This window comes from Balaenoptera musculus, chromosome 11 (genome assembly GCF_009873245.2).
Source record: "Balaenoptera musculus isolate JJ_BM4_2016_0621 chromosome 11, mBalMus1.pri.v3, whole genome shotgun sequence".
Lineage (NCBI taxonomy): Eukaryota > Metazoa > Chordata > Mammalia > Artiodactyla > Balaenopteridae > Balaenoptera > Balaenoptera musculus.
This window is the reverse complement of record NC_045795.1, coordinates 21,125,205-21,147,920: the sequence shown is the minus strand read 5'-3', so window position 1 is coordinate 21,147,920 and position 22,716 is coordinate 21,125,205. Positions and strand designations below refer to the sequence as shown.

The 22,716-nt window shown below is 39.0% G+C and overlaps 4 non-coding genes across 4 annotated transcripts; 3 read left to right on the top strand and 1 right to left on the bottom strand.

Annotated features, from left to right (window-relative positions):
* The first annotated feature begins 3,588 nt into the window (after window positions 1–3,588).
* On the top strand, window positions 3,589–3,661 carry TRNAM-CAU. Its single transcript has one exon. It is a non-coding gene; the product is annotated as a tRNA-Met (tRNA).
* Window positions 3,662–13,247: 9,586 nt separating this feature from the next.
* On the top strand, window positions 13,248–13,320 carry TRNAV-AAC. The gene has a single exon. It is a non-coding gene; the product is annotated as a tRNA-Val (tRNA).
* A 477-nt stretch (window positions 13,321–13,797) lies between these two features.
* Window positions 13,798–13,870, top strand: TRNAA-AGC. The gene has a single exon. It is a non-coding gene; the product is annotated as a tRNA-Ala (tRNA).
* A 3,518-nt stretch (window positions 13,871–17,388) lies between these two features.
* Window positions 17,389–17,461, bottom strand: TRNAM-CAU. Its single transcript has one exon. It is a non-coding gene; the product is annotated as a tRNA-Met (tRNA).
* Window positions 17,462–22,716: the final 5,255 nt, after the last annotated feature.

The window sequence follows — 22,716 nt, the reverse complement described above, 5'->3', positions numbered from 1 at the left end:
GCCAGGTTATAATCTAAAATTATTCAGCATATGAAGAACCAAGAAAAATCTTAATTCACTTGAAAAGAGAATCAGCAGATTCCAATACTGAGATGACACAGATGTTGGAATCCTCTGACAAATATTTTCAATGCTCTGAGAATTAGGGGTGAGAACTCTTTGAAATGAATGTAATGTTAGGAAGTCTTAGCAAAAAATGGGAAGCTATACATCCAAATTGCAACTTCAGAACTGAAAAATATATTAACCAAAATTATAAAGAACATCTCACTGGATTGTCTCAATAGGAGAAGAAGATGACTGGAAAAAGTCAGTGAATGTGTAGATAGAACAATAGTAACTACTCAATCAAAATGACATAGGGAAAAGTGTATTTTAAAAGATGGACGGAGCCTTAGGGACAAATAGGAAAATAGCAAAGTTCTTATAGTCACATCATTGGAAACCCAACAGAGGAAGAGAAAGAGGTCCTTGAAAAGGGGGGGGGGGGAACACTGGAAATATTAATGGTTGAAAACTCCCCAAATTTGGCAAAAGATATAAACCAGAATAAAAACATTCAGCAACCCTAAAGCAGCATAAAACCAAATAAATCCACACCCAGACATATGACAATTAAACTGCTGGAAACAAAAGAGGAAAAAAATGCTTGAAAGCACCAGAAGAAAATGAAAGGGAAACTGCAATCTGAATGATTGTGGATTTCTCATCAGAAATCATAAGAACTGTAAAGAAATGACATGACTTTTATTAAATGCTGAAAGAAAAGACCTGTCACTCCAATAGCTACATATAACAAAAATACCCTTCAGACCTAAAGGTGAAAGAAACACATTCTCATTTGAGGTAAACTGAGAGAACTCATTGCTAACAGAAGTGCTAGAAAAGAGTAATGTCGTGAGACAAGAAAAAATGATACCAGAAGGAAACAGAATAGCATAAATGAAGGAACAGTTAACCAAAATTTCAGAAACAGAAACCTGTTTGAAATAAAATGATGTTTATTGGGACTGCAGCCCGGGAGACACAGATTTAAGAAGCACATGAGTCGTGTTCCACTGGACTACAAAATGAAGGAAGCTTATTAAAGGGAAAAACTGCAAGGCCACACAGTTAGTTACATAAGTTGTTTGTCCGTAATTATAATTGGAACTGGCAAGAAGCAAGACTGCTTGTTAAGCAAGAATTGGTTAGGGTCTGCAATGGTTACATAGTTACAAGGGGGAACCTTGAGACTATAAGTTTGCAGCTTGTGGAAGTTGCTCCAAATATGGCTGGTGGTGTCCTTGGGTTTGGTACAGTTCAAAGTTCAAATTCTCAGTGATGTAGGTACTGGTCTAAGACCAGATCCTTGGTGGATGTCCACCCTATTTTTATATGCTTGAACTATGATTACTCCATTATGATTTCAGTTTGTCATCAGAACCATAACAAATAAGGAAATAACTGTGTAAATATAATAGACTCTTATGTTACTCTTCAGTTCTTTAAAGTATATTTGATGCTTGAAAGTGAAAATTATTACATTATCTGGTGGAGTTTTCATTGTATCTATATGTATTATATACATAACATAAAGGGGTTACGGTAAAGGGACTGAATGGTGGTGAGGTTTCTATACTCAACTTGAATGGTAATTTATTGATTCTAAGTATACTGTGAAATATTAAGGATGTGTATGGTATCACTAGACCAGCTACTATGTTTAAATAAGTCAAGTGAAGGTAGGAAGGAAGAGGAACAAAGAAATATGAAAAATAAAGGGAACTAACCATTAATAAATTATTAAATAGTAAATGCAAACTTATTAGTAATAATATGATGTGAGTTTCTTATAGTCAGCATATTTATTTTTAATATATTCTGACAATCCAGATATATCAATTAAAAATCAGAGTTTGTCAGTGTATTAAAAATAAATATGCTGATTATAAGAAACCCATTTCAAATATAGTTAAATGTGAGATTAAAAGCTATATTCAAGAATAAAGGAGATATAGGAGATTAAAAGAAAAGAATTGGAAAAGAGACCCCACACGAGCATTAATCAAAAAAAAGATAAAGTGGATATATTAATATAAGACGAAGTGGATTTGAAAGCAAAGAAAATTGCCAGGTATTAATTGGGAAGGTATACAATTATAAGATGTCAGCTCACTAACAAAATAACTATCCTAAATGTGTATGCCTCTGACCACAGAGCTTCAAAACCCATAAACAATAGCTAATGAAACTGAAAAGAAAAATAGAAAAATCCACAATTATCGTTGCAGATGTCAACAATCCTATCTCTTTCACTGATAGACCTAGTAGATAACAAATCAGGGAATAAATACATCAAGGAACTAAACACTATCCACCACTGGATCTAAATCACCTTATTAAGTAAAATTGCAATGTAGGTAGAAGAGGTTGAGAGAAAAGCAAAATCATATCAAAATTAGGAAATCAAAAATGGTCAGTGTGAAGCAGAAAACTGGTATTTTAGAAAGAGTTACTTAGCAACCAATGCCAGGGAGACTGAAAGTGGTGAAACCGGAAGTGGATCATTCTGTGTCCATATTTATCCTCCCTGCTCCTGAGGTATGGGTGGTCAGATTCCTTCTCAGTGGCCTGAGCCTACTGCAGTGCCTGGCACAGAACAGCTTCCCAACGAATATGCACTGAATGAATGGAAAGAAGGTGATGGATTCAAAAAAGCTGCACAAGAATAATGTTCAGTATTTGGCAAGTCATTTGATGTAGGTTTTGAAGGAGGAGAATGAGCCAAAGTTGACTTGGAAGTATAAGCCCAAAAGTCCAGCACAGAGGTTGGGAATTAGACAGTTGATGTGTGGATGAATGGGCTACTTACTGTGGAGATGAACAGACAGAGAGATCATGAGCTGGAGCTGAGAAAGAGCTCACAGTTTGGAATCTAATAATTTTTCTCGATTCATACTTTGCTGTTTAGCAGCTCTGGGACCTTAGAAAAACTACCTAACTTCTCTGAGCCTCCATTTTATCTGGAAAGTGCAAAATATGATACATAGTTTTGTTGCCAAAATTCAACTGGACTACATGAAATAATCTCCATAAATCTCTTGGTATGATTTAGCCCGTAAGGTTGAAAAAACAAGGTGGCTTTTTGTTAAGTTCAGTTTGTGGTTTTTGTAGGGAGAATGTCTCCAGTCATATAGCTACAAATGGAGATGTAGAGTAAGACAGAGAAGTACAGACTGTAGACAAATTTGAGGACTATTGATTCACTCAGTGAAATAATATTAACTGGGCAGCTCCTGTGTTTCTTTCAACAAAGGAGATCATGAAGGGTGTAAGATTGACTGAGATCTCTGAGCGCATCACTGGAACACAAGACTAACAAAAGACAGTACATTATCTCCAGTCAAGCAACCCAGATGATCTTATCTGTAGGTGAATACTGGAAGGGCATAGACTGCATCATTCCTGATCTGGAGCATTGGCTTACTGGAATGATTTTCAAGTACCATTGATTGTATTTATTAAAAGCTAGAAACTGATAAAATAGTGGTGGTTGGAAAGTACTGTCTCCTATTTTATTCTCAAGGAGTACAGCTCAAACTATCTGTCCTCTTAGCGCAGCAGGCAGCGCGTCAGTCTCATAATCTGAAGGTCCTGAGTTCGAGCCTCAGAGAGGACAGGCAGGTCGTTATCTTTCCACAGTCCTTTGAAAAATGAGCCTGCGTTTGCTTAAAAAGGTGAAATTAGATTTCAAGTTTGTTGCACTTCCCAGTAACTTCAGTAAAATCGTTGGTGAAAACACTTAGATTACACCAGAAAACACAAGTTATATCACACTTTTGATCTTCCTTGCCATCTGATGGAAGAAGCAGGGGAGAGTTCTCGTCCAAATATGGGCCCGGAAGGTCAGCCATTGCCAGTTAAGGAATGGGGAGGTGTAAAATCATTTATTCTCTTAATCATGCAACAAATATTATTAGTGGACCCCTCTAGGTGCAGTGATTCAAGAGTGAATAAAACCTCAAACTTTCCTCCCTTATAGAGCTACATCCCAGTTAAGAGGCGTGGGAGACACAGACAAGACGCAAATAAGAAAACTGCATAATAAGCTAGGTGAGGAGATGTCTGCCGTGGGGTAATCATTAGGCCGTAGTGGGGCTGGGAGAGTGGAGGTTCAGCTTTCAGGGAAGAGTCAGGAAAGTTGTCACCTTGAGATACGTTTTAGTCTCTTCTTCCTTCTTGCTTGCTGAAATCCTTGCGCCCCAATTTTTCTAACACTGTCAGTAGAGTCAGTTTTACCTGTCCAGGCAAGCAGGGGTTACAAGAGCTTTTTGCACATAAGGCAGGTGGGCTTCGCTGGATAAATAGTGGTACCCGATACATCCATCACATGTTTCTTCACATGGAAAATGAGACCTCCAGAATTCTCTAGGTGGTTCACAGCAACTGGTGCAGGGTCAGAACAATAGGAAATGATTAGCAAGCATTAGCTACTGCTTTTGCCTGTGGAGTGCTGCCCTTACTCACTGAGTTTGTACTATGGACGCCCATTAGAGGCTTGAAGAATGGATTTACAGATTGAGATTAGAACCCACTAGGGTTCTGTTCTTGGAAAGAACAGGCTAAGGTTTCCCTTAGTCCCTGGGTAAGGAAAGAGCCCTAAATGAGTTTGAAAAAATGAATGTTCCCTGGGAAAAGCAGGAAGCTTTTCAGTCTGATCACATACTGGGTCTCAGTATACTGGTGACTGCTCAGGATGTCAGGATGCTTAAGCAGCCAATCTGAGCAGAATGTCCAAGGTGGAGAGAATCAATCTTGGTTTCATATCCACAACTTGAAAGGCAAATGCAACAGAGTTGTTGTCTACTGACCTTAGGAATGAAACAAATAAAAGAAACTTTGTTTCTTTCATGATGAAAAAAAAACAAAATCAAAACCCAAAATCTTTACCATTATATCTGACTAAAATTGTGACTAGAAAACTCAAAATATCTGACAGATATTTAGGATGAGAAGGGATTCTGACCTGTGGAGCATCAGTGTTTTTGTTGAACTTTTCTTGTTTGATCAGTTTTTTCTTGATTTTGTGTTGATATTTCCTGACCATTCCTTCATTTCTTTAAAATTAAAGACTGAGTAAAAACCCTGATTTCCAGTTTCCAATGTTCTCTTGAAAATTCTTCCTCTTCCCTCTGCTACCTCATCCTTGTCCAGGATCCCAGTGTCTTACTATGCCAATCCTATCTTTCTCTGGAAGACAGGAGGAGGGATGAAGCCCTACCCCGCAACCTGGGCCACGTTGGGAGGGCTTAACTGTGCAGGTGAGAGGGCTGCAGAAGCCGCCCCTCCTCCTCCTCCCCCTCCCCCTCCTCCTCCTCCTCCCCCTCCTCCTCCTCCTCCTCCTCCGCCATATTTCCAAAATCTCTAACAATCACAACTCTGTTTTATAGAGAAATACATGACATATGAGACAGCCCCCCGCAATTCCACCTGGGCACCCCACCCAGCTGGGACCTTTACTCGCTTTCTGGCAATTCAAAAGAGTGAAATGGTTTCAGAGCTAGATCATTCCCATGATGAAATACTATAGATCTCACTTCCCCCCGACTCCTTAATAGAAACAGTAGTTTTTCATTGTGCTTTTGCTGAAGTCATATTTCTGATGTTCTGCTCTCTCAGGTCCTCTTTGGTGGCAATGAAATAACCTTGTGGCACCGGGTTAGACCCATACAACTGATTAGGGCACATGTCTAGAATGACCCCAGGTCAAAAAGAGGGTTAGAGCATGGGAATTAGGTTGAATGTTACAAAGCCTTCTTGGCACTGGGAGCTAGTGAGAAAGATATCTATTTTCCCCAGTTTTGCTCCTTCATTCCTTCTCCACAGGCACCTGAGTCCTCAGAGCTTCTCTCCTGAACCCAACTCCAGGAAATATTGGATTGCCTTTAAAAATGACAATTTATACATTTATATTTCACACAGAAGACAGCACAGACTCAGTCTTTAGCCAATACTCTTTGTCATTGTACTACAACAAGGAAGGAAAACCTGCTGTGGAGGGAGTGAACATGATCTGTACTGGACTGTGCTGGCCTTTCCATCTCAACATTCATGGTTTTGGGCTAGTGGGAGGGTGGACCTCTCACCCCTGTTTTCCAAACAGAGAGATCCTGGTGAAAAGAAGGCCTTTCCACTATTTGTAATTGACCTTTATGGGGTCTATTGACCTGGGGGAAGAGGGAATGCTGTTGAGGGACACCTAGAGAGACAAGATGTACAACAGAATTTGTGGGTGTGAGGTCTGAGCTTCCTGGGTCTGGGAGGGGACGAAAAAGACCCAGATTGTCAAAAACAAAAAACAAAACAAAAAAGAAAATATGAAATTAGGGGAATTCTTAGAGAAAACTCATAAAGAAGAATAGGAGTAGGATCTTTGGGTAGTTCTTCCTTAAGGAGGTTCCTTACCCACCTGTCTCAACCCAAACATCGTAGTACCTGCAATGACAGTTCAAATCAACATCTTCAGAAATATCTCTCAAATTATGAAACAATCAGGTGGTATTTACTTTCCACACATAGAATCCAAAATAGATTTTTCCTCTTTGCACAGGCAGCTGAAATATGATTTAAAATGGGGGTGGGGGGATCCCAGCAGGTAATGCAGGAAATATATTTATCAACATTAGTGATCAGAACCAGATGAGGTCCAAAGACAGGAAGGAAAGATAAAGAGGGTCATGATTCTGCCATGCTGAGCTGTGAACAGCCCTTGCACTTTGCTTTTCATTGAAAGACTTCCCTCACCTTCAACTTGATCTTAAACATCTTCAGGCACAAAGAATCCTATGGATGATGCTCTTGGAGACTCCGTGAATGGGTGCTCCTTCAGCACACCCAATATTTGCTTAGGCCAGAGTCACACAGTCTTCAAATGAGATGGAAAATTTCTCACATTTTGGCTCTGCTGTGGGTATTTGGTAACCGGGCTCTGTCTGGGCTAGTTTCCCAGTTGTCCACAGAGGGCCTTTCTTCACCTCTCAGCTCCTGACTAATACGTCTTCTCATTTTGAATCAGACCTGGTAAGGTGCCTACTTCTTGGCATTCAGCCCCTAAATCAAATGTTACTTTGCTACTGAGACCACCCCCCCAATAGCTAATGCCTCTTATCGTGATTTCAGTCTATCACATCAATTTATGTCACCTTCCTCACAAACACTCTCTGTTTCAGAAAGTGTCTTATGAAGTTTTTCTTTTTAAATTTCCTGTCTCTCCTCTAGAATATAAGGATCTTTAGGCTCAAATCACTGTTTTGCCCTCACCGTGTCTGAAGTTAAGGCATAAATACGGCTTCTGTCTTGAAATGAAAGTATTAGGTAAGGCTAAGGAATAGGCAGATCAAATATTGAACAGTTAATAATTTAATAAATGATTTCATTAACTTCCAAAATGTTAATCTCTGCATCTGTCGATTTATTTTACTCTTTCTTTATGCCTTATTCGATGTTTTGAATTTTATTGATGAATGACAACTTATTTATAGTGTATAATTTAAAATTTTCCCAGACAGAATCTTCTACTTTCTAATTAGTGAATAACAAATAAAGATGTAAGGGAACACAAATGTTTAGGACTCCCGTTATAAAACAGTCACAACTGATAACAGTTTAAAGTTGGGTGAAAACTAGAACAGAGTTAAAACCCTATTTCCTTTTGCATGTATTTTCTTCTAACCATTTTCTTCTACACAGGTTCTTAATTTCCAGTTTCTCTTCAACAGTGAAGTCCAAAAGTGTTCCCTCTGTCTCTTCTTCTTTTTCCCACAGCCACTCTCTCCTCTCTTCCTTAGCAGAGGAATAGGAACCAATCATGCTCTTGCCTCAGGGCATCTTTAAGTAGATGTGCCCTGAGTCCAGTCCTGGTTTCACAATAAGGACCTTGAAATCTGAAGTTTGGGGCACCCGGAAGAGTGAATAATGAAGTGGAGACATTACTCTAAAACACTTGAGGAAAGGATCTAGAGGTGTAAGTGGGGGATTAGCTCAAGCGGTAGAGCGCTCGCTTAGCATGTGAGAGGTAGTGGGATCGGTGCCCACATTCTCCAACTTTTACTCTTTCAACCACGGAGCTCCAGCTGACAACTGCAAATCTTCCAACCTGTAGAAAGAAATGAGAAAATTAGACACTTTGGATCCTTCTCTGGGCAAGGACAAGACAGGATAGGGTTGGCTCTACTGGCCTTTTTTATGTACCTCTACTATCAACCTATAATTTATTTTCTGATTCTTCAGAATAGCTGGTCATCTCAAGGGATATGCCCAATTCCTCTTTTTATTCCTGTTTCTTCCTGCTACTTGGCAGCAAGGCGGCAGAGTCCTGAGAAGCGCAGGGCAGAGCGGGGTCAATAAAGCCCCAGCTTTCCTGTCACTGATTGAAACCAGGAACCTCAAGTAACCAGAAAATATCAGGAAAGACACTGTGGAAAGCAAACACATGAAGTTATTAGTGAACTTCTGGATGCACCTGTGAGTTGTGAATAAATGGCTCTGATCCTAAACAACATACCATAGACTTTGAGAACTAGCTAAGCAAGGTTTGGTTGGGGTCTGCAATGGTTACACAGTTACAAGGGGGAACCTTGAGACCATAAAGTTGCATAAAGTTGGTTATGTTGTTCTCAACAGGGCAAATGGCATCCTTGGGTTTGGCAAAGTTCAAAGAAAATTCAAGTTCTCACTGATGTAAGGAGGTGTCTGAGACCAGATTCTCAATGGCAGACGTCTCCATTTTTATATGCCTGAACTATGATGACTCCATTCTCATCAGAACAATAGCAGAGAAGGAAATATCTGGGTGAATAGGATAGACTATTATGTTTCTCTTGAGTTCTTTGAAGTATGTTTAATGTTTGAAAGTGAAAAGTACAGCATTGTCTCATGGAGTTTTCATTGTACCTACATGTACTATATACATGACATAAAATGATTAAGGTAAAGGGACTAAATGGCAGTGAGTTTTCTAAATTCAACTTGAATAGTAATTTATTGATTCTAAATATACTGTGAAGTATTAAGGAGGTATAGAGTAATCACTAGAGCACCTACGGACAATGTTTAAATAAGCTGAAAGAAGGTAGGAAAAGAAACAAAGAATAAAAAATAAGGGAACAAACCATTAATAAACTATTAAATAGTAAATCTATATGCAAATGTATCAATAATAACATTAAATATACATTATCTAGACACATCCATAAAAATCAGAGATTGTCAGAATATACTAAAAATAAATATGCTGACCTTAAGAAACTCTTTTCAAAGGTGTTAATATGCGAGATTAAATGTCATAAACAAGATTAAAGTTACACAGGAGATTGATAGTAAAGAATGGGAAAAGAGACACCAAGCAAGCATTAATCAAAAAGAGCCAAAGTGGATATATTAATATCAGACAAAGTGGATTTCAAATTTCCAGTTATTAAGTGAGAAGTTACATAATGATAAGGTGTCAGATCACCAACGAAATAAACTATCCTAAGTGTATATGCCCCTGACCACCAAGCTTCAAAATTCATAAACCGAAGCTGATAAACTTGAAAAGAAAAATAGAGAAATCCACAGTTATCATTGTAGATGTCAATACTTCTCTCTCATTAATGTCAGATCTAGTAGTTAACTAAACAATACCATCCACCAATGGATCTAACTGACCTTATAGAGCAAAATCGCAATGTAGGTAGAAAGAAGGGCCAAAGAGTTGAGAGAAAAGCAAGATCATTTCAAAACTAAGAAATCAAGAATAGTCAGAGTGAAGCCGAGGGACGTTATGAACATAAATATTTTTAAAAGCGTTATCTAGCTGTAACTGCCAGGGAGACTGAAAGTGTGAAACCGGAAGTGGATTGTCCCTTGTCTCTATATATCCTTCTAGCTCCAGATGTCTGGGTGGTCAGATTCCTTCTGAATCACCTGAGCCTACTGCCCTGCACAGAGCAGCTCCCCAGTGAATATGTACTGACTGAATGGAAAGGAAGGGATAGATTCAACAGAGCTTCACGAAATAATGTTCAGATTTGTTAATAATGTTCAAGGGATGTGGGTTTTGAAGGAAGAGAATGGGCCAAAGTTGACTTGGAAGGCTAAGCCCAAAAGGCCAGCACAGTGGAGGCTGGGAATTAGATAGTTAGGGAATACATGAATGGGCTACTGTGGAGAAGAACAGGCAGAGAGATCATGAGATGGAGCAGAAAAAAAAGATCACAATTTGGAATCTAATAATCTGTTTCTCAATTCAGGCTTTACTGCTTAGAAGAAATATTACTTAACTTCTCTGAGCTGCCAACATATCTGGAAAATGCAAATTATGATACATAGTTGTTGTCAAAATTCAACTGTAATACACAAAATAATCTCCATAAATCTCTTAGTCTAATTAATGGCACAAAAGGCTGGGGAAAAAAAAAAAACAGGGAGGTTTTTTGTTAAGTTCAGTTTGTGATTTTTGTAAAGAGAATGTCTCCAGTTGTATCAATGCAAGCGGAGATGTAGAATGAGACAGAAGTATGAACTGTAGACAAATTTGAGGAGTATTCATTCACTCAGTCAGTGAACTAATATTAACTGGGTACCTCCTAAGTTTCTTTTTAACATAAGGTACCAAGGAAAGTGTTAAGAGGGGTTGGAATCTCTGAGTGAGGGAAGAGGCAGATCTCTGGAACACAAGAGGGGAAAAGAGCAGCAAAAGACAGGTATGATTGTTTCTGGTCTTGCTGTCCAGAGTGTCCAAGACCTCTGGGTCTATGCTGGAAAGGTGTGGACTCCTCCGTTTCAGAAAGTAGAATCCATCAGGTGCTTAGGTGCTTATAAGGAATGATTTTCAAAGAACATTGATTACATTCTTTAAAAGCTGGAAACTGATAGACATGCCTGGAAAATGTTATTTCATATTTTAAGTAGAATGTGGGAATTTAAGCTTGTGTTCCTTCTTCGCACAGTTGGCAGTGCGTCAGTCTTATAACATGAAGGTCCGGAGTTCGAGCCTCCGAGAGGGCAAAGCAGTTTACCTGTCTTATGTTGCTAAAAAGAAAAGGTATGTAGACTGTACTAAAACAAACAAACAAAAAAACAAAGTAAAATGATCAAATGCTGCCAGCTAAGCTTTGATAAATTATCCAATTTTGGCTCAGGAGGGTGAAACCAGATTTCAGGTTTGTTGCACTTCCCTGTAACTTCTGTAAAATCATTGGTGAAGTAATTTAGATCACACCAGAAAATACAAGCTATATCATATTTTTGTGTTTTCTTCTCCCTCTGATGGAAGAAGCCAGGGAAATTTCTCTTCCAAATTGGTGCTGTGAAGGTCGCCTAACAGCAGTTAAGCAGTGAGGATGTGTAAAATTATTTATTCTTTTAATCATGCAACAAATAATTCTTGTTAGTGGACTCTTCTGGGTGCAGTGATTCAAGAGTGAATAAAACCCCCTAATTCCCTTCCTCATGGAGCTATACCCCTCCATCTTCTGCTTCTTCTAGAGTGGCAGGATCCAAGGAGCTTGAGGATTTGATTAATGAGGTTTGTGAGGGTTCTTACACTAGGTAAACTATAACTCTTTGACATTCTGTGAGCTTGGAAGCTGGAGGGAGAAAGCGGAGACAGTGGTCACATCTGGAATGCTGACAGTGTAGACAGTGTAGTAGCCTTTTCAGGATAATAAAATATCTTGAAACCACTTTATTCTTTGCGGAACCAGTGACAGTATGGTGACATATATGATTATGGGTTGTAGGATTCCAACTTTGCCCAGTTGATTTTCTTTTAAAATGTGAAAGAGAAGTGATGTTCTGTTTTACTTCTTATACACATGTTACCAAAATGATACCCAGAGATGGATTTCTGAAGGTTAGCTTGTCTAGAGCTTGCTTCCTAAAGATCAGACCGTGCTGTTTCTTCCCCTTAAGGGCTCCAGGAAGGGAGGCATCTTCAGGCTGGAGAAAGCACCGCAGTGGTTACGAGGGGATTACCTCTTTCCATCTGCTGCCTCTCTGAGCCTTTGAGAGAAGGATGACCACCACTGGGGACTTGGAATACAGGCTACGAAAGAATGAAAAAAAAATCCTTTTTCAGCACCATATGCTAAAAATTGTACTAAATGTTTATTAATTTTATGGAAGTTGTTTGATTTAGGCTTTGCAGTTCATCCAAATATCATTATTCCCATTTTACAGATAAAATTGAAGCTCAGAGTACTTGAACCATTTTTTTCTCAGTTCGAATGGCTGTATGGAGCAAAACCAGAAGTGGAAAACTGATTTTTTTTTTTCCTATATTAAAATGTAGGCTTTTCCTTTAGCCCTGTGCATAGTCTTATCACTTTTTCTCCAGACCAATTCATTCATTAATTCATTATTAAAACAAATACTTATAAATGAGTGGATTTAATCTTCCACGCATCAGATATTAATTCAAAATCACTTGTGTCTACCACCCAGGTTCAAGTATTCTATACATGGCTTTGACACTTTCTTCTCCCTCAAAATCTCTACATCCAGTGTCTTGACACATACTCAAATACTGTAGATCCTTCCTGGACAACCTCTCCAGAATCTTTCTTTTTCCTCTCACGCATCTATGCCTTTATCCATTCTATGTTTATGGAGAACGTATTCTGTACCAGACAGTGTACTGGGCTGGAGATGCAGAAAGACTCATGCTACTGCTAATCTCAGGAGCTAAAAGAATAAACCTCGATTCTTTAATATCTTATAACTTCTTTTTCTCTCTCTCTAATTCTAGTTTCTCCGTTTCCTGCCTATTTGGCATTCAAAATAAAAGCGTTTCATAAAATGTTTTGATTTTAAAGCCATGTGCCTGGATTTTTTTTCAAAGGTTCTTAAGCCTCCACAATTTTCTCCCTAGTGTATCTTCATGTGTCCAGGCTTTTCAATCACTGTTTCCCTCCATGTCTATTTTACACACACACACGCACACACACACTCCACTCCACTCCAACTAAACAGGTAATTGCTGAACACAGGAATTCCTACCTCCATGCCTGTTCCTTCCACCCTGTTCACTCTTCATCTTCACCCCTCAATGTCCCTATTTTATATCTTCTCTCTGATATGATCTCGCTTCCTATTTCCGATGGGTCTTGCTTGTAATAGTTTGTAGTTTGGGGTTATTCTCTCACACGGTGTAGATGTGAAACCTTTCATGACCCACCTCAGCAAGAATTGAATAAATATGCCAGGAAGGAAGTACAGCATGAGTTTCCGTAGTGTAGTGGTTATCACGCTCGCCTAACACGCGAGAGGTCCTCAGTTCGAAACCGAGCGGAAACAACTGGTGTTTCTTTTGCCTTCCACCATCTGGGAAAAAATCAGTGTACCACCTGCCCTAAAAGGGACAAGTGATCATCCAACTTCTTTTGGTTTGTTGTTTCGGTCTCCTTTTCAAGACACAGATAATCATCCTGAGATAGTCTTGTCGCATTAGCCAACTGTTCTGGGTGACTCCTCCCAAGTGAGACGTGTTCTCTTCTGTCCCAGAAAATCTGAAACGTGAACTTCTGGGGTATCAAACTTTTCCCATGGCTACTTTCTTTTCTTAGCGGAGGAATAGGTACCAACCGCGCTCTTGCTTTGGGGCATCTTTGAGAAGATGTGCCTTTAGTCTAAATTCTGGTTTCGCATTAATGGCCTTGACATTTCCTGAAGTTTGGGCCTACCAAAAGAGCGAATAATGAAGTACTCTGAAAAACTGAAGGAGAAAGGGGACTGGGGGAGGGGGGGAAAAAAAAAAAGAGTGAACTTGCTGTAGGGGAATTAGCTCAAGTGGTAGAGCGCTCGCTTAGCATGCGAGAGGTAGTGGGATCGATGCCCACATTCTCCAAATTTTACTCTTTCTACCGAGGAGTGCCAATCTTCCAGCCTGTAGTAAGAAATGAGAAAATTAGACACTTTGGACCCTTCCTTGGGCAAGTTCAAGGCAGGGCAGCGCTGGCTCTACTGGCCTTCGGTATGTACAGATACTTTCAGCCTATAATTTGTTTTGTTTCTTCAGAATAGCTGGTCATCTAAAGGGATATGCCCAATTCGTCCTTTTATTCCTGTTTCTTCCTGCAACTTGGCCACAAGGAGGCACAGTCCTGAGAAGCTCAGGACAGAGCGGGGTTCAATAAAGCCGCAGCTTTCTTATCAGGGACTGAAACCGAGTGCCCCAAGTAACCAGAAGATATCGAGAAAGACACTGTGGAAAGCAAACACGTGAAGTTATTAGTGAATTTCTGGATGAACCCATGATCTATGTATAAGTGACTCAGGTCCTAAACAACATAAACTTTGAGAACTGAAGTGATAGCGCACTGCCCAAGTCCACACTGGTCACTGGATTGCACACACTCCAGAGATCTCCAAATAGCATCAGAAAGGCTTTGGAAATGGATTGGACTATGAAACCACAACACACAGAAGGCTGGTTGGTACTTGGAACTTGAACACAAGGCAGTCAATTGACTGCAAAAACAAAAGTAGCAATATTCTCCGTAAAATTTGAACAAGACACAAAGTCTGATGCAAAAATGGCCAGGTTATAATCCAACATTATTCAGCAAATGAAGAACCAAGAAAATTGGTTAACTGACTTGGAAAAGAGAATCAACAGATATCAATACTGAGATGACACAGATGTTGAAATCTTCTAATAAATACTTTGAAGTAGTGATTATTCAGTGCTCTGAGAATTAGGGGTGAGAACTGTTTGAAATGAATTGAATGTTAGAAAGTCTTAGCAAAAAAATGGGACATATAAGTCCAAATTGAAACTTCAGAACTGAAAATGTATTAACCAAAATTATAAACAACAATGCCTCAATGGATTGTCCTAATAGCAGACAATGACTGAGAAAAAGTCAGTGAATGTGAAGATAGACAATAGTAACTATCCAGTCTAAATGACAGAGTGAAAAGTATATTTTAAAGGATGGCTGGTGCTTCAGGGACAAATTGGAAAATAACAAAGATCTTATATTCACATCATTGGAGACACAAAACAAGAGGAGAGAGAGGACCTTGAAAAAAGGGGAAATTTTTTTTGAATTTCCAAATTTGAAAACTTTCCAAATTTGGCAAAAGACCTAAACCAGATTCAAAACGTTCAGTAAACTTGAAGCAGGATATACTCCTATAAATCCACACCCAGACATGTTACTATTAAACTGCTGAAAACCAAAGGAAAAAAATAAAAACTTCTTGAAAGCAACCCGAGGAAAACTAAAGGCAAACTGCGATCTGAATGGTTTTGGAGTTCTCATCAGAAACCACAGAGGCCATAAAGAAATGACATGACTTTCTTAAATGTTGAAAGAATAGACCAGAATGCTGATATAGCAAAAATATCATTCAGACAAAGAGCTGAAAAATACATTTTGATTTGAAGGTAAACTGAGATAATCCATTGCCAGCAGAAGTGCTAGAAAAAAGTAAAGTGTGAGACAAGAAAAATGATACCAGAAGGACACTTGGAACAGCATGATTGAACAATAGCAGAGCTAGGAAAGATCTGGGTAAAAATGACAGACTGTTATTCTCTTGAGTTCTTTAAAGTATGTTTGATGATTGAAAGTGAAAATTACAACACTGTCTCATAGAGTTTCATTATATCTACATGTACTTTATACATAACATAAAGGGCTTATGGCAAAGATACATAATTGTGGTATAGGTTTCTATACTCAACTTGAAAGGTAATTTATTGATTCTAAGTATGCTGTGAGATGTTAAGGATGTATAGGGTAATCACTAGACCACCTACTAACAATGCTTAAATAAGTCAAATGAAGGTAGGAAGGAAGAGGAACAAAGAAATATGAAAAACAAAGGGAACAAACCCTTAATAAATTATTAAATAGTAAATCTGTATTCAAACTTATTAGTAACTATATTACATGAGTTTCTTAGAGTCAGTATATTTATTTTTTACTAGTTATCCATTTTATACATATTAGTGTATATATGTCAGTCCCAATCTCCCAATTCATCCCACCACCCCCCCCAGTATGTTTATTTTTTAATAATTCTGACAATCTAGACATGTCAGACTGTACTAAAAATAAATATGCTGACGGAATTGCTTCTCAGCATTTTCTGCTGTGAAGTTTTTGCATATCTGTGTCTATCTCCAGGAACCTCTAAAACAAAAGAGGAAAAACTATCCAAGTTTTGTGTGTAGCACATGAGAATGGCCTCTTTGTTTCCTTTTATGATTTTGAAGGGTTTCTAAAGTTATTGCTCAGGACCGGCATTACAGTTGAAATACAGAGGCAGGGACGGTAATCATGGGGTCCTAGGCAGATGGGTAAGCATCTCGTTAAGGACAGACTTCCCAACACTCTCTTTCTTCCCCCTCTTCCTGCGTGAATTCATTTTCTATAAATTCCACTGGGCGTCAGAACCTTCCTTTGCCCGACTCTCTGGCTCTTTGTCATCCCCTCCCCGACCGGCATCTACTAGGAGACCTTAGACCCGCAAGTCCCCTCGTAATCTAGCTTCTCTAGGTCCCCGTCATTGGCCATTTAATTAACTTTTCACCATTAAAATGAACTTATCTCGGCTTCTATAACAAGGGGTTGAGGACCCACCCGACATACAGCACCGCGCATTGCTGTGATGGAAAATGACCAGCCCAGCCTCGCACAGACCTTCTTCCTCTTTGAGCATCTATCTCTGCCTGCTCCGAGATCCCCCATCTCTCTTCCACTGTTTTCCTCCACCGGCTACAAAGTTGGAGTGTCAGTTAAGACATCGCCAGCCCTGTCATGTGTGGAACCATACGAGGAAAAAAATCAGAAAGATTCGATTTACTACACTTCCAATATTTCAATGTCCAATATTTCCCTGTCTTCGACGGGCTCATTAAAAAAATTTTTAAGACACCCGCCCCCCCCTCCAAAAAAAGTCAATGTTTTCTATATCTGTATTGAGCTGTAGTCAACTGGGAAGTTGCTGTTACCGACCAAGAGGGCAAGGAGATGCACAGCCGAAGACCGCGGGCGTAGACCCTGCAGGCACCAGCCAGAGAAGTTAGTGAAGTACAACTTCTGCCCTATTGGCTATTTTGAGCACGTGGTTATATCGGCACTAGAAGTTTTATGCCCCGCGTGGTTTTTCAGGACTAGTCTGGAGTCCCAAGCGTCACCGCCCTCAAGGCAGAGCTTCTCCAGAACCCCTCGGGAAACAGCCGTTGTGCGGAGCGGCGAGCGCGTGTCTACTGGGGACCCTAACGGTTATTGTAGGAAAACTCTGGCTCTGATACCATCTCACTTCTTGATACTTCAGAGCAGAAGAAACTACGTCCCACAGGTAAATAAGTGCAAAAACAAAGAAAACGAACACGCCGAAGAAGAGAAAGCATGCCTTCTCTGAGGCTCGGACTCAGGACCTTCAGATTATGAGACTGACGCGCTACCCACTGCGCTAAGAAGGCGCTCGCGCATCGTATTTTGCGAGACTGTAAAGGAATTATCTAATTTCTTTCCCTCGAAACGGACTACTTTCTGGATTTTCAGTTTTCTTGGTCCAGAGTTACTGGCTATCCAAGATATATCCAAATATCTAGATTCCTTTCTAGCCCCGCGCTCAAAAGAGCTTCATACCTGGAAACTAGTGTATCCACTGAACAATTGTGCCTGACCTCTGGTTGGTGCTGTCCTTATTTTCTAATCATCTGGATTGTCGTTCCCTCAGTTATCATTCGATTTTTTACCATCCATAGTCTCCTCTGTTGGAATAGTAGACTCTCACCAAATAGTAGTTGGATGAATGCATAACTCCCAAACATATCTAAAGTCTACACTTATGTGTCTTCATTTAAATCTACATTTCCACCTATGTTGCCTGAGATATTCCACTCAGTATATCACAAACTGATTTTGTAAGTCTGCATGTTTTCTTCACTTCTATGTACCAAAAATCCTATTAAAGATTCTATTCACTCAATTTCATTTAGTCCAATTTAATTTTTTGCCATAAATCTATATATCATTATCCACATTTTACTGATGAAACTGAGGCTCAGTAGAATCAGATTCACAGCTGCTAAATGGCAAAGCCAGATGCTGAAAGCAGATTTTGCTGATTACAAAAAGTGTGCTTTCTTCACTCTAGACTATGTTCTTTCCACCATTCTTCCCCACATCACCACATTCACTCGTTACACAAATATGTATAGAATTATGAGTTCTTCAGTCCATTCAACAGACATTAATTCACAACCTGCCATGTGCCTGGCACCTGAGTTCAAAACTTCCAAGACAGCCTTGACCTTTTGTCCCTCAAATCCTGACAAATACCTTAGACTATCAGTGCTCAAAGTGTGGTGTCCAGACCCATGGGGGTTCTGAGACACTTTCAGGGTATCTGTGAGGCCAACAATTTTTTCATAATTATCAAGGCTTTATTTGCTATGAAAAAAAAATCCGATGGTGCAAAAACGGCAGCGCATAAAGCTTCTGGTGCCTGCTATGGATCAAGGCAGTGACATCAAGCTGTGCTAGCCGCCACTGTGTCTATCTGCCACACACTCAGAAAAAAAAAAACGTATTTTACTTAAGAATATTCTTGATGGAGCAGTAAAAAATATTGACTAACTCTCACCCTTAAGTACATGTCTTTTTAATAATTTGTGTGAATAAATGAGAAGTGCAGAAAAAGTCCTTCAGCTGTGCACCACAGTAGAATGATTATCTCTAAGAAAAGCACTTGGGTGACTTTTGCGTTGTGAACTGTTCTAGTTATAGGTTTTGTTTTGTTTTTTTTTCATGAACACCACTTTTATTTGAAAGAAGTAACAGACAAAACTATGACATATTCAGGCATTTTCTCAAGAATAAAAAAATTCAGCCTGTCACTTCAAAGAAAATACCTGACAGAATTTGTTTGCAATGATAAAATATCAGCCTTCAAGTGAAAATTAGCATTTAGGAAACTTCATGAATTTACAGCTTCCCAATATTTAGAGATGTTTCTGATGAGATTGGTGATGGTATCAATGAATGTTCTTTTCTGTTTGTTTGATATTGTATACTGAAACGTTTCAACATTTGGAAGAACTATATATCTCAGTGGACCAATATAACCAAGTTGTTACCAAATCACACATGGGTAAAAGATCCATTCAAAGTTAGCAATAAGGCATCAGATTCTACTTTACAACCAACCATAAAGAAGGTACTGCCTGTCAAGTATTGGTGTAAAATCAAAGAAGGATGTCCACAATTACCTGAAAAGGCTATTAAAATACCCTTTCCTTTTCTAACAGCATATCTGTATGAAGCCAAACTTTCTTCATATGCTTGAAACAAAACATTATATATCAAGATTTTTTTGAATGTGGAAGCAGATATAAAAATCTGTCTTCTATTAAACCAGTCATTAAAGAGAGTTTAAAATTATATAGTTATTTTCCATAAAATTATATTACTTATGATAACATCTAGTAGGTTGATCATGTTATTTTAAAAATCAAATAAACATTTTAAATCTTAACATAATAAGTATTGACAGATAAAATTCACAAAGATCTTTGGGTTTCATTATAAAGTTTTTAAGAGTGTGATGAGTCCTGACACCAGAAAGCTTGAGAAGTACTACACTAGATTATTTTTTACAGAACCTCTCTTGAATCTCCCTCTTCCTTTTCATTCCATCATTCATTCTACTCATAATTATTGAGGACGTGTTCTGTGCCAGGCATGGGGAGTCAGAGGCAACTGGGCAACCCTGACCTCAGGAGCTGACAGGATAAACAAAGGCCCCGTTCCCATACTCTCAAACTTCCTCATTCTCTCAGCTAAAAACAGCCTCTTAAATATATCATTTTGATAATGTAACCCTTCTGCTCTGTATTAATTTGCTAGAGATGCCATAACAAAATACCACAGACTGGGTGGCTTAAACAACAGAAATTTTTCTCACAGTTCGGGAGGCTACAAGTTCAAAATCAAGGTGTCAGCAGGTCTGGTTTCTTCTCAGGCCCCTTGACTTGCAGATGGCCACCTTCTTGCTGTGTCCTCACATGGTCTTTCCTCTGGGCACATGTCCGGTATCTCTCTCTTTGTGTCCTAATTGTCCCTTCTTTTAAGGACACCAGTCAGTTTGGATTAGGGCCCACTCTAATGACCTCATTGTAACCTAACCACCTCCTTAAAGGCCCTGTCTCCAAATACAGTCATGTTCTGAGATACCACGTGCTAGGCTTTCAACATATGAATTTGGAGGGACAAAATTCAGCCCATAACATGCTCAGATTTTTTATATTTTCAACTCCAAATTTTCACCCTTTGCTGTCACTACTTCCCTTCATGAGTATCTTAAAGCCCCCTCAATTAGAAAGGCCATACACTTTTTCTCATAGAGGAGTTCCCACTTCCATGCCTGGTTCACACATCCATGATTTCTCCTCATCTTCATTCTCTAAGGCCCATTCTTGACACTTCCATTCTTATATGATCTTGACTTTTTTTCTGGAATCCATGACTCCTTTTCAGTAACCATCTTATGGTTTTTGCTGTTACAGTATTCAGTATGGATGTGCCCCATCTTTCATTAATATCTTCCATCTAGCAGTCACTGTATCCATAAGGAAGTGCCGCCAGTGGAGCTACACTCCAAAACCTTACATATACATAGACTAATTATTGAGTTGGCCAAAAATTTCCTTCGGTCTTTAAGTAAAAATAAAAGACACATTTTTCATTTTCACCAAGAACTTTATTGAACAACGTATTCACCGTTTTGTTCCACTACCTTCTGCCATTTTCCAGGCAACTTCATAATTCCATCTTCCCAAAATGTTTTATCTTTTTGAGCGAAGAACTGTTCCAGGTGCCTTTTACAGTTGTCCAGGGAATTGAAATTTTTTCCCTTAAGAAAATTTTGTAAAGGAATAAATGGAAATCCAAAGGTGTAATGTCTGGTGAATATGAGGATGAATCAGAACTTCCCAGCCAAGCTGTAACAGTTTTTGCCTGGTCATCAAAGAAACATGCAGTCTTGTGTTATCCTGATGGAAGATTACGCATTTTCTGTTGACTAATACTGGATGCTTTTCATCGAATGCCTCTTTCAGTTGGTCTAACTGGGAGCAGTACTTGTTGGAATTAATCGTTTGGTTTTCCAGAAGGAGCTCATAATAGAGGACTCCCTTCCAATCCCACCATATACACAGCATTACCTTCTTTGGATGAAGACTGGCCTTCGGTGTGGTTGGTGGTGGTTCATTTCGCTTGCCCCACGATCTCTTCTGTTCCACATTATTGTACAGTATCCACTTTTCATCACCCGTGACAATTTGTTTTAAAAATGGAACGTTTTTGTTATGTTTAAGTAGAGACTTGCATGCGGAAATATGGTCAAGAAGGTTTTTTTTGCTTAACTTCTGTGGAACCCAAACATCAAAGCGATGGACATAACCAAGCTGGTGCAAATGATTTTCAGCGCTTGATTTGGATATTTTGAGTATGTCAGCTATCTCCTGCGTGGTATAACATTGATTGTTCTCAATTAATGTCTCAATTTGACTGCTATCAACTTCAACTGGTCTACCCGACTGTGGAGCAACATCCAGTGAGAAATCTCCAGCACGAAACTTCGCAAACCACTTTTGACATGCTCAATCAGTCACAGCACCTTCTCCATAAACTGCACAAATCTTTTTTTTGTGTTTCAGTTGCGTTTTTACCTTTCTTGAAATAATAAAGCATAATATGTCAAAAATGTTCCTTTTTTCTTCCATCTTCAATATTAAAATGGCTACACAAAAATTCACCAGTTTTGATAAGTTTTTCTTTAAATGCACGCTGATAAGACAGCTGTCACAATACAATCTAACAAAATTGCTTCGGATGAAGTTAAAGGCAACTAAGCGCTACTAGAGACATCTTACGGAAAACCAAATGAACTTTTTGGCCAACCCAATATTTATATTGCCTAAAGAAATTCCTGACTCTGAGTCCTGATTCTGAAGGTAGCCATTTGTTATCTTCTTATTCACTCAGGTTCTTGCCAAGCTTACAGGATCCAATGCAGGTCCCAGGAAAAGAGGGAGGAAGGTAATGCAACCCTGCTTCTGTTTCTACCTACCTGGTTCCTTTAGCTGGAAGCTCTGTAGCATCCATGTCATGGGATGATTTATGCCATAGTCTCAGGAGTTTTTCTAATGTTAAGAGTATCTTTTCTAATGAACTCTTTCGTTGGTGAACTCTTGTCATTTGTCTTGGTCAATGCCAGTAACAGGTCTGCATGTCAAAATGTTTGTAGGTACTTGGGATGTTCTTCTCTTCCTCCATATTTGGGTGAATCATTTTCTCTTAATTAGGGAAGTTCTTTCACTCTTGTTTCAAAGTCTAGTCCAATATGCTTCTTTTACAAAACCTCTTCCTCCATGCTACATTTCTCTTCAGATTCTTTTCAGACCCTCTTAGATCTTTGGGGTGATGGTTGTGGGGATCCTGGCTATAACTACTTTCTACATTGCTACACATCTCTATTTAAATTTGAATAGGGACATAAAATGAGAAAAAAATACACATTCGTATCTCAAAATATATAGCACAAATGCAAATAGGGAACAGCTGACAATAGACCAGGAATTATCTACTTTCTGCTCTGGTTTTAAACAGTTTTTATGTTGTGGCATGTTAAAGACAAATAAATGGGAGTTATTGGCTAGAACAAGATATT